A 15,194-nucleotide genomic window follows, 5' to 3' on the forward strand; every position below is an offset into this window, starting at 1 on the left:
TTTGACCCACCTCCTAGAGAAATGGAAATAAAAACAAAAATAAACAAATGGGACCTAATGAAACTTAAAAGCTTTTGCACAGCAAAGGAAACCATAAACAAAATGAAAAGACAACCCTCAGAATGGGAGAAAATATTTGCAAACGAAACAACTGACAAAGGATTAATCTCCAAAATATACAAGCAGCTCATGCAGCTCAATATCAAAAAAAACAAACAACCCAATCTAAAAATGGGCAGAAGATCTAAATAGACATTTCTACAAGAGTATATACAGATTGCCAACAAACACATGAAAGGATGCTCAACATCACTAATCATTAGAGAAATGCAAATCAAAACTACAATGAGGTATCACGTCACACCAGTCAGAATGGTCATCATCAAAAAATCTACAAACAATAAATGCTGGAGAGGGTGTGGAGAAAAGGGAACCCTCTTGCACTGTTGGTGGGGATGTAAATTGATACAGCCACTTTGGAGAACAGTATGGAGGTTCCTTAAAAAACTAAAAATAGAACTACCATATGACCCAGCAATCCCACTACTGGGCATATACCCTGAGAAAACCATAATTCAAAAAGAGTCATGTACCAAAATATTCACTGCCTCTCTATTTACAATAGCCAGGACATGGAAGCAACCTAAGTGTCCATCCACAGATGAATGGATAAAGAAGATGTGGCACATATATACAATGGATTATTACTCAGCCATAAAAAGAAATGAAACTGAGTTATTTGTAGTGAGGTGGATGGACCTAGAGACTGTCATAGAGAGTGAAGTTAAGTCAGAAAGAGAAAAACAAGTACCGTATGCTAACACATATATATGGAATCTAAAAGAAAAAAGAAAAAAAATGGTTCCGAAGAACCTAGGGGCAGGACAGGAATAAAGGCACAGACATAGAGAATGGACTTGAGGACACGGGGAGGGGGAAGGGTAAGCTGGGATGAAGTGAGAGAGTGGCAAGGACATATATACACTACAAGATGTAAAATAGCTGGTGGGAAGCAGCCACATAGCACAGGGAGATCAGCTCAGTGCTTTGTGTCCACCTAGAGGGGTGGGATAGGGAGGGTGGGAGGGAGATGCAAGAGGGAGGGGACATGGGGATATACGTATCCGTATAGCTGATTCACTTTGTTATAAAGCAGAAACTAACACACCATTGTAAAGCAATTATACTCCAATAAAGATGTTAAAAAAAGAAAAGAAAAGAACACAGCAGTTTAGGCCTAGAGTCACGAGCCATACATTTTTTGTTTGTACACCTCCTAAGGTAATTTTGTGAATACTAGGTAGTTGCAGTCAACAAGCATATTGAAAGATGCTCAACATTGTTACTCGTTAGGAAAATGAAAATGAAAATCACATTGAGATACCACTTCACACTCACTAAGTTAACCATAACCTTTTTTCTTTTTCTTTTTTTTTCTTTTGGCAGCTCTATAACTTTATTGGACAATCAGCAGTTAGTTCTCATCCACATTAACTGTCTTTAGATTTTTGAAAGTGGTGACAGGTACATAGGTAACCAATGTATAGAGCTTGTTTGGTGAATCTTCATCTTCATTATGTTTTCTGGACAACCGCACACTGATACAGTATGGGACATTCCTTATTCCTTTGGCCCAGACAGCTTTGTTGAGCCTGGTGTCAATGAGTACATCTGGAGTTCCCATGGCAAATGTTCCTTCATGGCAAATTTCCGGATTTCTTTGAGTGCCTGAGGGGCACGCTTCTTGAAACCCACTCCACGATGGGCTTGTGAATATTGATGGTGTATTCTCTGGTCACCACCTTGTTGATGGCAGACCGGACCTTCTTCTTGCCGCCTTTCATTGCGGGAGCCATCCTGCCCGGCCAGGGTTGGAAAGCCCATGACCTTTTTTTAAATGGAAAATAACAAGAGTTGTCAAAGATGTGGAGAAATTGGAACCTTCATACATTGCTGGTGGATTAAATGTAAAATGTTGCAGTGGCTGTGGAAAAGTTTGGTAGTTCCTCAACAAGTTAAACAAAATTATCAGCAACTTCACTCCTAGGTATAGAACCAAAATAATTGAAAATAGGTATTCACACAAATACTTGTACACCTATGTTCATAATAGCAGCACTATTCATAATAGCCAAAAGGTAGAAACAACCCAAATGTCCATCAGCTGATGAGTGAATAAGCACAATGTGATATATCCATTCAGTGGAATATTATTCAACCATAAAAGGGACTGAAATACTGATACATGCTACAACTTGGATAAACAGCAAAAACATGTTAAGTGAAAGAAGCTGGACAAGGTTACATACTGTATGATTCCATTTATATGAAACGTCCAGAGTAGTAAATCCATAGAAACAGAAAACAGATTAGTAGTTGCCAGGAGGAGTGATTGCTTAATGGGTGTAGAGTTTCCTTTATTTTTTTCTTTTTTAAAAAATTTATTTTATTTATTTATTTTTGGCTCCGTTGGGTCTTTGTTGCTGTGCGCGAGCTCTTCCCTAGTTGTGGCGAGCAGGGGCTACTCTTCGTTGCGGTGATTGCCATGGCTTCTCTTGTTGCAGAGCACGGGCTCTAGAGCGCAGGGTCAGTAGTTGTGGCGCACAGGCTTAGTTGCTCCGTGGCATGTGGGATCTTCCTGGACCAGGGCTCACACTTGTATCCCCTGCATTGGTAGGCAGATTCTTAACCATTGCGCCACCAGGGAGGTACCCTAGAGTTTCCTTTTGAGGTGATGAAAATGTCTTGGAAATACAGGTGATGGTTGTGCAACACTGTAAATGTACTAACTGCTACTGAATTATACAGTTTAACATGGTTAATGGTTAATGTTATGTTTTGTGAATTTTACTCAATAAAAAAATCAATAAAAGAAAAAAAGACCTAAGTAGTCCCCCTACTCGTTTTTAGCTAATATTTAACATTTCTGAAGTTTAAAGAGTTGCAAAGAATGTAACTTCCAGTATATTATATGAGCCTGATGCGCTGCTGGCTGCGCTAAGAGGGCAGCTCTCCGGTATATTATAAATAATGACAATTTAAAATAAAACTGTTAACATCATTCTTTTAAATATATCCATACAATCCTAATGCTCTAATTGATATCCCATCACCTATTTGTAAAAATACATGAATAAACTCTTCTTTAACTATCAGATATTTTATCTGTTTTTCCAGAGTTGCCACATTATTTTACTTAAAATGTGGTTTTCAACAACCAAAAACCACTTATGAGATATACAAAGAAACCAGAATGTATGGCTCGTACACATAGGAAAAAAGAACTATCAGTATTTTATATCACTCCTTTTTCTCCTTAAAATGATATTGCCATTACATGTCCCCACATATTTTTATCCTTGTGTAATTTTTTATGGTTTTTGTTTTTGTTTTAGTTTCCTGATACCAAAGGTCCCAAATATTAAAAATTTCTTCTGGATTGGGTTGTTATAATTGGTATTAGTATACATTTGATCAAAACAACATAAATATTACAAATTTTGATAATAATACAAACAATTATTAAACACAAAGAAATCTGTTGAAAATATAGATCTCTTAATAGAATGGATGGGGCTTTTTTTTTGTTTATTCTTGAATTCATGGATAAATATTACCTCTTGCCAAAATGAAAAAGTTCAGCATAAACCTTTATTTCTTGATTTTTCTTCTACACATTCAAGCACTGTTCACATAAACAAGTAGATGGGAATAGAGAGTTTTGTTATATCAATGTCAGTCAATCAATCCTTTGAAGGTATATGCGAAAACCCACCCAATGGTCAATCATCAAAAGATTAGTTTCAGTGATCTATCTGCTGACAGCTAGATTAGGTATTTCTTCAGTGAGTTTATTTTTTAGATTCATTTATTTATTTATCTTTTAATTTTTGTTATTGATGAGTTCAAGTCTATACAAATGTAAAAGAATAATGAAATGAATCTCTACGTGACCACCATCAAGCTTTCGACAACTTTACCAACCTATGGCCAATCCTGTTTGATTTCTATCCTCCCCCACTATCTGCTCTCCATCCCCCACCCTTCACCACTGCTGGATTACTTTGAAGCAAATGCCAAGTATCATGCCACTTCATCTGTAAATACCTCTATATATAGCTCTAAAATATAAGGACTCTTTTTAAAACAAACCAGTACACCTAAAAAATGTAAGTCATCCAGTATTCAGGCAACATTCAAATCTCCCCTGGTTGTCTCATAGATGCTTTTTGTTTTGTTTTGGTTTGGATTTTAGTGTTGGTTTTTCAAGATCCTAACGATGCCCACGAATTGCTTTTGGCTAATATTTCTCTTGTCTCTTAGTGATAGATTCTTTCTCCTGTTTTTCTTTCCTCTTGTAATTGGTTTGTTGAAAAACTGGGTCATTTGTCTTATAGGGTTTTCCACATTCTGGATTTTGCTGATTACATCTCCCTGGCCTCTGTATTTCCTGAAAATTGATATTTAGGCCTGGTCAGATTCAGAGTTGATACTTTGGCAAGAATCTTTCATAGGTGGACCAGTGGTTAAGATCCGCCTGCCAATGCAGGGGACCCAGGTTCGATCTCTGGTCTGGGAAGATCCCACATGCCATGGGGCAACTAAGCCTGTGCACCACAACTACTGAGCCCACAAACCACAACTACTGAAGCCCACGTGCCTAGAGCCCGTGCTCCGCAACAAGAGAGAAGGCACCGCAATGAGACACCCACACACAGCAACGAAGAGCAGCCCCCTCTCACCACAACTAGAGAAAGCCTGCATGCAGCAACAAAGAGCCAGCACAGCCAGAAAAACCCCAAAAAAACCATATAATTTGAAAATGTCATCTTTAGCTGCTAAATAAAACTTAAAAAAAAAAAGAATCCTTCATAGGTGGTGTGTGCTTCCTGTTTCATTGGAGGTACATAACGTCTGAGTATCTCTTTTTTTTGATAGTATTAATCAGTGGGTTCAGTGTATCCACTCATTATCAAGGTCCCCATTAGCTTTTCATCTAATGGTTTTAGCAATCATTAATGATCATTTCTTAGATCCATCATTTCATTATAAGTTCCTCTTTCATTTTTTTTTTTGTTTGTTTTTTGTTTTTTATTTTCCTCTTTCATTTTTGACAAAAATCAATCATTGGAAACTTGCAAAATAATTTGTTGCCTTCTTATTGGAGTCATCACTTTCTTAATTTCTGTAAACTAGTATACTTTTTAAAATTTCAAGAATTATATTACATAATTATTAATGTTGATTATGTAATTATAATGAATTATATCTGTTACTCTTTCACTTAAGAGATACCTTGTTTAATCTGATACTCAGAAGATATTGGGAAAATCAAAATATTAATTCCAATGCACGACAGCCGATTCAATATTTTTCCAATAAAAATAATTTTATGTCATCCCACATTTTAAATACATTTTTGTCAAAAATCTTAGAGATTTGTACCATTCTATTTATGGAAAATACTCACCACAAAACCTAGTTGGCAACTCTGATCCTCATTTTCTAATCAATAAACTAAATCAGAGATAATTTCTGTCTGACTTTCAAAATCCAAATAAATGTGTTAATAGGCATTTTTGAGGAATATTATAAAAATTACTGAGAAATAAATTATGGAACGCATCTTGTAAGATACATTACTAAAAGCAAGCAAGATTCAAATAATGTAGCTCTTACATAATTTATTCACATTTAGAATAATTTATGAAAACAAGATAATCACGCATTTGTCATCAATTATACTTCACTGTAACATGCAGTTAACATTGTAAGTTATTTATAAAGCAAGAAATATGAGGTAAAATATGGCATTCCTTTGATGTTTGCATGTGCATATATCAATACCAGGTGTTCAGCTTTTGAAAATAATTAAATAAAATTATGTGTAAATATCACAATTAACTTCACTAATTTTGCTTGATATCATGATTGAATTTTTTCTATGAAAGAAAAAGGTATATATTGCACTAATTTGTACAGCCCTTGCATCATTAACATTTTATAAGAGAAAATGAGGATCTGCTATTGGACTAAATAGGATATACAATGGAATGTTATTCAGCCATAAAAAGAAACGAAATTGAGTTATTTGTAGTTAGGTGGATGGATCTAGAGTCTGTCATACAGAGTGAAGTAAGTCAGAAAGAGAAAAATACCGTATGCTAACACATATATATGGAATCTATTGGACTGCTATTGGAATAAATTTCATGATATGTTTTGATAAAATATTTCATGATATGTTTTGATAAAATTGCCTTAATGAACTACCAGATTGATTGATGCACAGAAAATCTGGAAGAAATCATATAAAACTTTCGTTGACAAGTTTATCCAGTACATCTTGAATAATTTATTAGTCTCAGAACATATTAAGTCTCCTTGAAAAGAACCAGCATTATTAACTTTTACCAACCATTTGGAGGTACTTTTCTTTCCATAAAAGACATGTCCTGGATTGAGGATTCAATGGAATGGTTTACCTTAAAAATGGGAGGGAAAGGCATTGTGAGGATCTGGTGTTTGCTTTGCTTTCATGGGTTTGTTGTTAGGAGCAATGCTTTCTTCAATAATAAACTAGAGACAAACGAGGTGAAGTCATTCCCACCCCACTATCACACTCCGTAATATCTGAATTCAGAGTATCCCAATGCAGGCTAATTCCTCCCAATAAAAAAACAAACAAGATGATGGAAGACAAATGGTAGGCAGTCTGTTTTTCCTCTTTGACTAATTATTAAGGGAGCCTATTCAGAAATCTGTGTTTCAAAGTGTCCCTTTGTTTGGTGCTCCAGAGGTTTTCCTGGGGCAGTCCAAGGCAGAGTAAGAGTGTGCATTCCTCTTGTAAAGCAAGAGAAGGTCAGATTATGAAAGAGACTTTGGAAAGGAGAACCGCATACGCAAGCAGGCCTGCTTTCACAGATGGAGCATGAACTGAGAATCTGGATATGGATTCCCTTAGAACTGTCCATGCTGCTGTTCCCACTTTGAACATCACTAACCGCTGGCCTCTGGCTTTGAGGCCATTTCCTTGGACTGGGAAATGGTAGATATAGAAGGCTTGACCACTAATTTGCTTTGGAACCCGTGGGACATTCTTTAGCCTTATGGTTTTAATCTGAAAAGTGGAATCAATATCTAGTTTCCTGTTTCCTTCCCATGGTATTTTGAGAATTGATCATGAGGAACAGTTAATAATACCACTCAGGTTTTGAATAGTACTTTTAACTTTCTAAAAGACTTTGTCTGGACCTTGTGTTTTCCTCCTAACTGTCCTTCAAAGGCAAGTCTTACCCTTGTGTGACAGATGTGGGTCATGACCCAGGGCAAGTCTTGTCAAAGATCTCACAGCAAATAAGTGACCTCGCTGGGAATAGCACCTACATTTTTTTTTTTTTTTTTGTATTTGCGCTTTGGGTTTGTCTTTTTTTTTTTTTTTTAACATCTTTATTGGAGTATAATTGCTTTACAATGGTGTGTTAGTTCCTGCTTTATAACAAAGTGAATCAGCTATACATATAGATATATCCCCGTATCTCCTCCCTCTTACGTCTCCCTCCCATCCTCCCTATCCCACCCTCTAGGTGGTCACAAAGCCCCAAGCTCATCTCCCTGTGCAATATGGCTGCTTCCCACTAGCTATGTATTTTACATTTGGTAGTGTATATATGTCCATGCCACTCTCTCACCTCATCCCAGCTTACCCTTCCCCCTCCCCGTGTCTTCAAGTCCATTCTCTATGTCTGTGTCTTTATTCCTGTCCTGCCCCTAGGTTCTTCAGAACCATTTTTTTTTCTTTTTTTTTAGATTCCATATATGTGTTAGCATACGGTATTTTTCTCTTTCTGACTTACTTCACTCTGTATGACAGACTCTAGGTCCATCCACCTCACTACAAATAACTCAATTTCGTTTCTTTTATGGCTGAATAACATTCTATTGTATATATGTGCCACATCTTCTTTATCCATTCATCTGTGGATGGACACTTAGGTTGCTTCCATGTCCTGGCTATTGTAAATAGAGCTGCAATGAACATTGTGGTACATGACTCTATTTTTTTTTTTTAGGCTGCTTTGGGTCTTCGTTGCTGCACACGGGCTTTCTCTAGTTGTGGCGAGCGGGAGCGACTCTTCATCGCAGCGCATGGGCTTCTCATTGCAGTGGCTTCTCTTGTTGCGGAGCACAGGCTCTAGGCACGTGGGCTTCAGTAGTTGTGGCTCACGGGCTTAGTTGCTCCGTGGCATGTGGGATCTTCCCGGACCAGGGCTCGAACCCGTGTCCCCTGAATGGGCAGGTGGATTCTTAACCACTGAGCCACCAGGGAAGTCCCTGCACATTCATTCTTGACTGTGCAGTGATCTATGACATATTTCCTACTTCTGTAACCACCCTGCAAGGTGATCTCCCTGCTACGGAATGCTGCTGACCAAATAAGCAAGTTCTTAGAAATAATTACATTTCAGACGGATTTCCCCGGTGGCGCAGTGGTTAAGAATCTGCCTGCCAACGCAGGGGACACGGGTTCGAGCCCTGGTCCGGGAAGATTCCACATGCTGCGGAGCAACTAAGCCCGTGCGCCACAACTACTGAGCCTGCGCTCTAGAGCCCACGAGCCACAACTAGGAGCCTACGCACCGCAGCTACTGACGCCCACGCGCCTAGAGCCCATGCTCCGCAACAAGAGAAGCCACTGTAATGAGAAGCCGGTGCACCACAATGAAGAGTCGCTCCCACTCGCCACAACTAGAGAAAGCCCGCACGCAGCAACGACAGACCCAACGCAGCCTAAAATAAACTAATTAATTAATTTTTAAAAAAAAAAGAAAAAAGAAAGAAAGAATTACACTTCAGGAGAGTTTTGGGGTTTTTTGTTTCTGTTTTTGCTTCCTTTCAAGCAAAGTTTTAATTTATACAGATACAAAAGGTATTACAAAAGAGGTTTCCCTTCCACCCTTTTCCTCCTCCACCCTGTTCCTTGTACCAGAGGTAATCAATGAGAAAGAATTTAAAACATGAAATCTGTTGTAATCTGTACATGCCTGGGGCAACATGAGATAAACCATTTGAGGCTAATCCATAGCCCAGGAAGTGTTTGGGTATTGTAAAACCTTTGCTACGGAAGACTAAGTGTAGCAAGTTGGAAGCAGGGTCAAGATAAAAAAGGCACAGAAGCAGAGAAGAGGATGAGGGACAAAGGAATGAAATAATGAGTCTGGGAGTGCTGAATTATAACTATGAGTTATGTGTGAGCCCAAGGCAGGAACAGGAGTTTTCAGAAGTCCACAGAGCAGTTAAGATCAGAATAAATCCAGGTAACCAAGACCAGTCAATGTAGAACCTAGGCATGGAGTCAGGCCCCAAGACTGCCCCTCTCTTCTCAGACTGATTAATGATCTTGAGCCCCTGCCCTCCAAAACTGCTTCACGGATAGAGAACCCCTACATTTTAGAGCTGAGAACAAACTTAGAAATTATCTAACACATCTATTCTCAAGGACTTTGGTCTCAGGGCCGCATAATACTCTTAAAGATATTGAGGACCCCGAAGAGTTTTTGTTTATGTGGGCTACGTCTATCTATATTTCCTATATGAAAAATGAACACTGATGAAGTTTTTAAAATATTTATTAATATATTTTAAAATAACAATAATAAACACATTACATGTATAAGACTTTCTATGAAAAATAACTATATTTTCCAAAACAGAAAAAAAATAAGTGAAAAGATTGGCATTATTTTTGAAAATCTCTTTAGTGCCTGACTTAACAGGAGATAGCTGGATTCTCATCTCTGCTTCTGCATTCAAGGTGTTTGATATCACATGGAGTGGAGCCTCAGGAAAAACACTGTATACATACAAGAGTGGTTTGGAATGTACAGACTCCCCTGAAATGTCTTGGGAATCTCAGTAGTTCCTGGACCACCGTTTGAGAACTACTGATCTGATGTAATTTAGTATTACACTTTCCTGTAATGCCATTTATTAGCAATGGGACCTTCAGCAAGTTACTTGATCTCTCTAGACCTCAGCTTCCTTAGCTGTGAAGCTGGACTAATAATAGATGGTCTTTTTTATGACTTGTGTGGACTCCTATAAATGTGTGTCCTCCCAGTCATTTAAAATACATAAGTGAGATGATACTGATAAATGTTTAATCTAGTGCTTGGCCCATAGTAATCACTCAAATGATGACTCTTCTACTACTGTTGTTAATATTTGTTATAACAACACGCCAAGCATTGTGCCAGGCACCAAGGATCATGTCAAAGTGAGTAAAATAGCCTGAGTCACTTAAGAGTAGGGGAGATAAAATAAATGCATAACTATAAGAACAAAAGATTATGTTAAGAATGATAGAAAAGAGAGAGAGATCACACTCATTCTCAACAAATATTAATGAATTGCTTCCTGTGTTTTAGGAGCAACACACAGTAGGGGGCCAATATAGTGGAGAGGAAGGGTGGCAGGAGGTAAGGGGGGATATGGAGAGATGGGGGTGGGCCATGGACACATTGTGTAGGCCTTGGTAGGCCAATGTGATTTGGGATATAAGGAAATGTTTTATGAGGAAGTACCGTGTGAGTTAGAATTTTGAGAAGAGGTAGGATTTGGGAATAGAGTTGACGTACACATTCTTTTATTTACTCATCCAACAAACATTTGATTTTTCTGCTGAGTCTGCTCCACGTTGTACAAACTAAGGATCCCTACTTTCAAAGACAATATCTTGCATTTAACTGTTTTTATAAGAAATATAGGATCACTTGAAAAAAAAAACAAAACTGGAACATACAGGTGAGCAAAAATGAGAAAATAAGACCCACTCATAATCCCCCTAATCCACAGAGCACCACTTCAGGACCAGGATTAAGGTGAGGTGAATTTTGCCTCAGGTGCAAAATTTCAGGGGAGGGGGAGGTGCTAAAAAAATCAGTAATATTTTAATTTTTAAAAAAATCAAAATTATTGCAAAAAATCCAGGATGACACAATACCCAAGTTTTAAAGAAAAGCAGGCTCCAACCCTGTGCTTGCCCCACTCAGCCTCACTGACTGTGCTTGGTTATTTTCTGTATGTTCCCGCTCCCCAACAGATCCATTCTCTGCCCTTCTCAGCCCTGCTGAGGTCCCTGGGGGGCTGGTCCCTGAGGACTGCATCAATGGGCTTCTTTGCCTTCTGGTTTCCAGTAGGGTTCAGCCAATAGGAGGCACCTATTAGAAACCAGAGGGTGGGAGGAGAGAGAGGTTGGAATATTTCTTTTCCCCACTCCATCGCTTCTCATCACTTATGGGAAGGAGACCCTAGAGCTGGAGTAGTGGGGCCACCTGGGCCCCCCGCTTTGTTACAGATCTGAGGAATTCAAGGGGGGAGCAGCACACCTGTACTGGGTTCTTTCGGCATCCTGACAGGTTGTGTGTGAAGCTCCAGGACTCAGCTTCCCCAAGGTCCACCTGCCAGTTTCAACCCTAAGCCAGCTGACCAGTGGTTTTGTCCATAGGGAGTCTGAAGAAGCGGGAAGAGCAGGCCTACCAGTGTAGACTTCCTCCTTGCCCCTTAAATAAACTGTGCTCACTTTCATTCAGTCCTCACCACCTGTTGATTACACTTCATGCCTGTCTGATTACAGATTTGAAAAGTCAGAAGGAACATTCACCGTATAATAGAAAACATGCCCCAGGGGCCCAGAGGAGTTAGCTCCCTCCCCCGGCTCTCCCGGGAGGCCTGCTCGGGAGGGAGGCGAGGCTGTGGGTAGAGGAGGATGTGGTGGGGAAGACAGATCTCCTCAGAAGGAGGAAACAAAGTTCCCGGGCGACAGAAATGTGAGAAAACGGGGGCAAAGTGAAGTGAGGCGTGAGCATCCACGCTGGAAACGCAGTGAAGCAGAAAAAGCAACCGTGCTGTGAGGGGCGCCCAGAAGCGAGACGTGCTCAGCAAACAACACAGGGAGTTGGCCTGGGAGCCCCTGAGGTGAACGCCTTTGCCCTGACGGCTACTGGAGGGCTGTGAAAACTCCCTTCCCAAACATTTTAAAGCAGGAAGGAAATGAATCTAGCTGGGGACGGTTTTAGGTGTTGCCCCTTTATCTTTTGCTCAGACTGTTGGCCGAGTTCAGAAGTTTCCACTTTGCCTTTAGATTCTCTCACTTTGGATTCCACACCCCCCTCAACACCCCTGTAATCCCACAAGGGAGACAGACATGTAGAGAAACGTGCGTAACTGCAGAAGTCTGTACAACCCAGAGACCATTGCAGTGGGGCAGGGAGGGAGGAGACTGAACTGAGCAGGGGGGTAAGGAAACGTTGCACAGACAAGGCATGTCTGAACAGAGTTTAGAAGGCTTAAAAGGAGTGTGTCAGGTGGAATGGGAGCAAAATGGAGAAAACATGACAAGATTTTAGATAAGGTATTTATCCTTCCTGACTAAATTCCACTTGGATAAAAAACAGTGACACCCACCTAGCAAATTTAATTAGTGGATTATGAAACACTTTTTGAGGACAAAATGACACCGTCACACCTGAAAGGTAAATGCTACCACAACTCAAGTGAGATGTGCTCTTGAGAAAGGCACTTAGAATAGTTTATTCCGATGTTGATTCTCGTTTTGGTTACATGGAGTCTCATTCATTCTTACATCTGACCTCTACCCCTGGCTATAATTAGTTTTTCACAGAATTAGACCAGCAGAGGCCAGGGGAGTGTATGGAAAGCAAAATAGAAGAAAATGAGACAACCCAATAGCCAGAGGGGGGAAAAAACAATTCATGGACCCCCAATGGACAATAGGCTAAATGACTGTCAGGGAGAGAACAGCAAACCTTTTCATCTCAAAATAATTCCTTGGTCACTGGCATCCAGCAGAAATCTAGACTTTAATAAGAGATGTGATTTTAAAATAAGTGGGGGACTTCCCTGGTGGCACAGTGGTTAGGAATCCGCCCGCCAATGCAGGGGATACGGGTTCGATTCCTGGTCTAGGAGGACCCCACATGCCTCGAAGCAACTAAACCCATGCACCACAACCACTGAGCCTGCGCTCTACAGCCCGCGAGCCACAACTACTGAGCCCGCGCACCTAGAGCCCGTGCTCCACAACAAGAGAAGCCACCGCAATGAGAAGCCCGCGCACCGCAACGAAGAGTAGCCCCGGCTCATGGCAACTAGAGAAAGCCCACGTGCAGCAACGAAGACCCAATGCAGCCAAAAATAAATAAATCGATTAATTAATAAAAAAGATAAACGGGAACATAATCTGCATAATAGTATTTTTGTATTAAATTATTTGATATGACTATTAGCCATATTTCTGCAAAAACCATCCCACACCATGCTGCTAGAATTTAGCATCTAAGATTGACCCACCCCTTCATTACGTCACTCCTTGCTCAAAAGTTAACTATCCCCTGCTGAGTAAAAGATAATGTTAAAATGCCCCTAACCTTATATTCAAGGATTTCCACGACTGGGCTCCATCCTGCCCTACCACCCCCAGACTTTTTTTTTTTTTTTTTTTTTTTTTTTTTACTGTTTCTCTGTAGAAACTCTCTTCTTAGGCAAAACTAGTTTGCTCAGTGTCCCCAAAACATGCGATACCATGTGATTGTTGCTGACCTTTCATAAGGATAATATTCTTGCCTTTCTCCCCCCAACCCCCATACCTGACTAGGCTACTAGATATGATATTTTCCTCTGTAGACCCCTAGTGGAAGTTCTCTCTTTCTCTTTTTTTATATTAACACAAATACTTTTTTTTTTTTAAGCCATGCAAGTTTCTTGACATGATTTAGGAAATATCAGTAGTTAACAATGGTTTGGTATTGTGTACTGAAGATAATAGTAAAGATATCTAGACTGAGTCATATCCATTTACACTCTACCCTTTAAAGTGTACTTACAGTATTTAGATTATCTTTAAACAGATCTATACAACATAATTAAACATAAAATAGATTGCCCAATGTTTAAGAAATAGCCATTGTACTTGAGGTAGAAAAAAGCTTTAATCTGTGATGAGTGTTTATCATATACTGTAGCTTCATGTATCTTGTTGAACTAGGTTTTCTGTGGGTGCGTCCATTTGATTACACTGTTTAACTATGGGGAATTTTGCACCTGTTGTGCACAGAGAAGTAAGGCCCTTTGTAAAGGCTGAACAAAGGTTCATTCATTCATTCCTTTCACAAGATTTCACTGTGCACCTTCTAGGTGCCAGGCACTGTGCTAGGTGCCAGATGTACATGGATAAAAGTGTCCTGTCCTAAGGGAGCTCCCTAACACTAGTTCAGGAGACAGGGCTAAGGCTTGTAGCAGAGCTATACCCAAGGGACTCTGTGTCAATGATCCAGTGCCATAATAATGCTAAGTAGCAACCAACCACATAACTTTAGTGGATCAAACAGTAACTGTTAATTTCGGTGGTTGCCTTGGCAGTCCTGCTGATTTTGGTTGGGCTCAATGAAGTGTCTGGGGGTTAGCTGCTGCTGGCTGATCTAGGATGGCCTCACCATGTTGATCTAGCTCTGTTTCATGTGTCTCTCATCCTCCAGCAGGTATGTTCTCACGGCACTGGCTTAGACACAAGAGGAAGAGCATACTCTTGATGATTTGTAAGCTTTTGCTTTAAAATATCCCATTGGTTAAAGCAAGTTGCATGGCTGAGACCAGAATCAGAGTTATATGGCACAGGGCATGGATACAGAGATGGAAGAATTGGGGTTGACATTGCAATCTATCACAGGCTCTGAACACACACACCAGGGGCACCTAACTCAGCCTAGGGAGATGAGGAATGGTTTCTCCAAGAAGGTGATGTTGACTTGAGTAGAATTTTGAAAGAGAAGATGGAAGTTAGCTAGGGAATAAAGATGCTTTAAACAGAGCAATCCACATGAGCTATTGTTAAGTACTTCCACATTTTTGCCTCATAGATGCATCTACCCTTTGCCTGTTAACCTTTTCCCCCTTTCCCATTTGGAATTTAGATTTGAGTTCTAGATGTGCAGCAAACTTCTTATGACCATAAGGCAATAAGTGTCAGGTTGAAGGTCTGCAGAAAGATGGCACTTAACAGCACCACTGAGCCACTGTTAAGAGCCCCAACTGACTATGCCCAGACTTCTTGTCATATGAGTCAGCACCAGAAACTCCTGTAAAATCCCCTGAAGAATTACCTTGTTCTACAGTGT

General features: G+C 39.9%; 1 pseudogene; it reads right to left on the minus strand.

Annotated features, from left to right (window-relative positions):
- Window positions 1-1,449: 1,449 nt before the first annotated feature.
- The window catches only part of LOC133078017 (large ribosomal subunit protein eL31-like), an 86,449-nt pseudogene continuing 72,704 nt past the window's right edge, over window positions 1,450-15,194 (minus strand).

The sequence above is a fragment of the Eubalaena glacialis genome, chromosome 18 (genome assembly GCF_028564815.1).
Source record: "Eubalaena glacialis isolate mEubGla1 chromosome 18, mEubGla1.1.hap2.+ XY, whole genome shotgun sequence".
In the NCBI taxonomy this organism is placed as follows: domain Eukaryota; kingdom Metazoa; phylum Chordata; class Mammalia; order Artiodactyla; family Balaenidae; genus Eubalaena; species Eubalaena glacialis.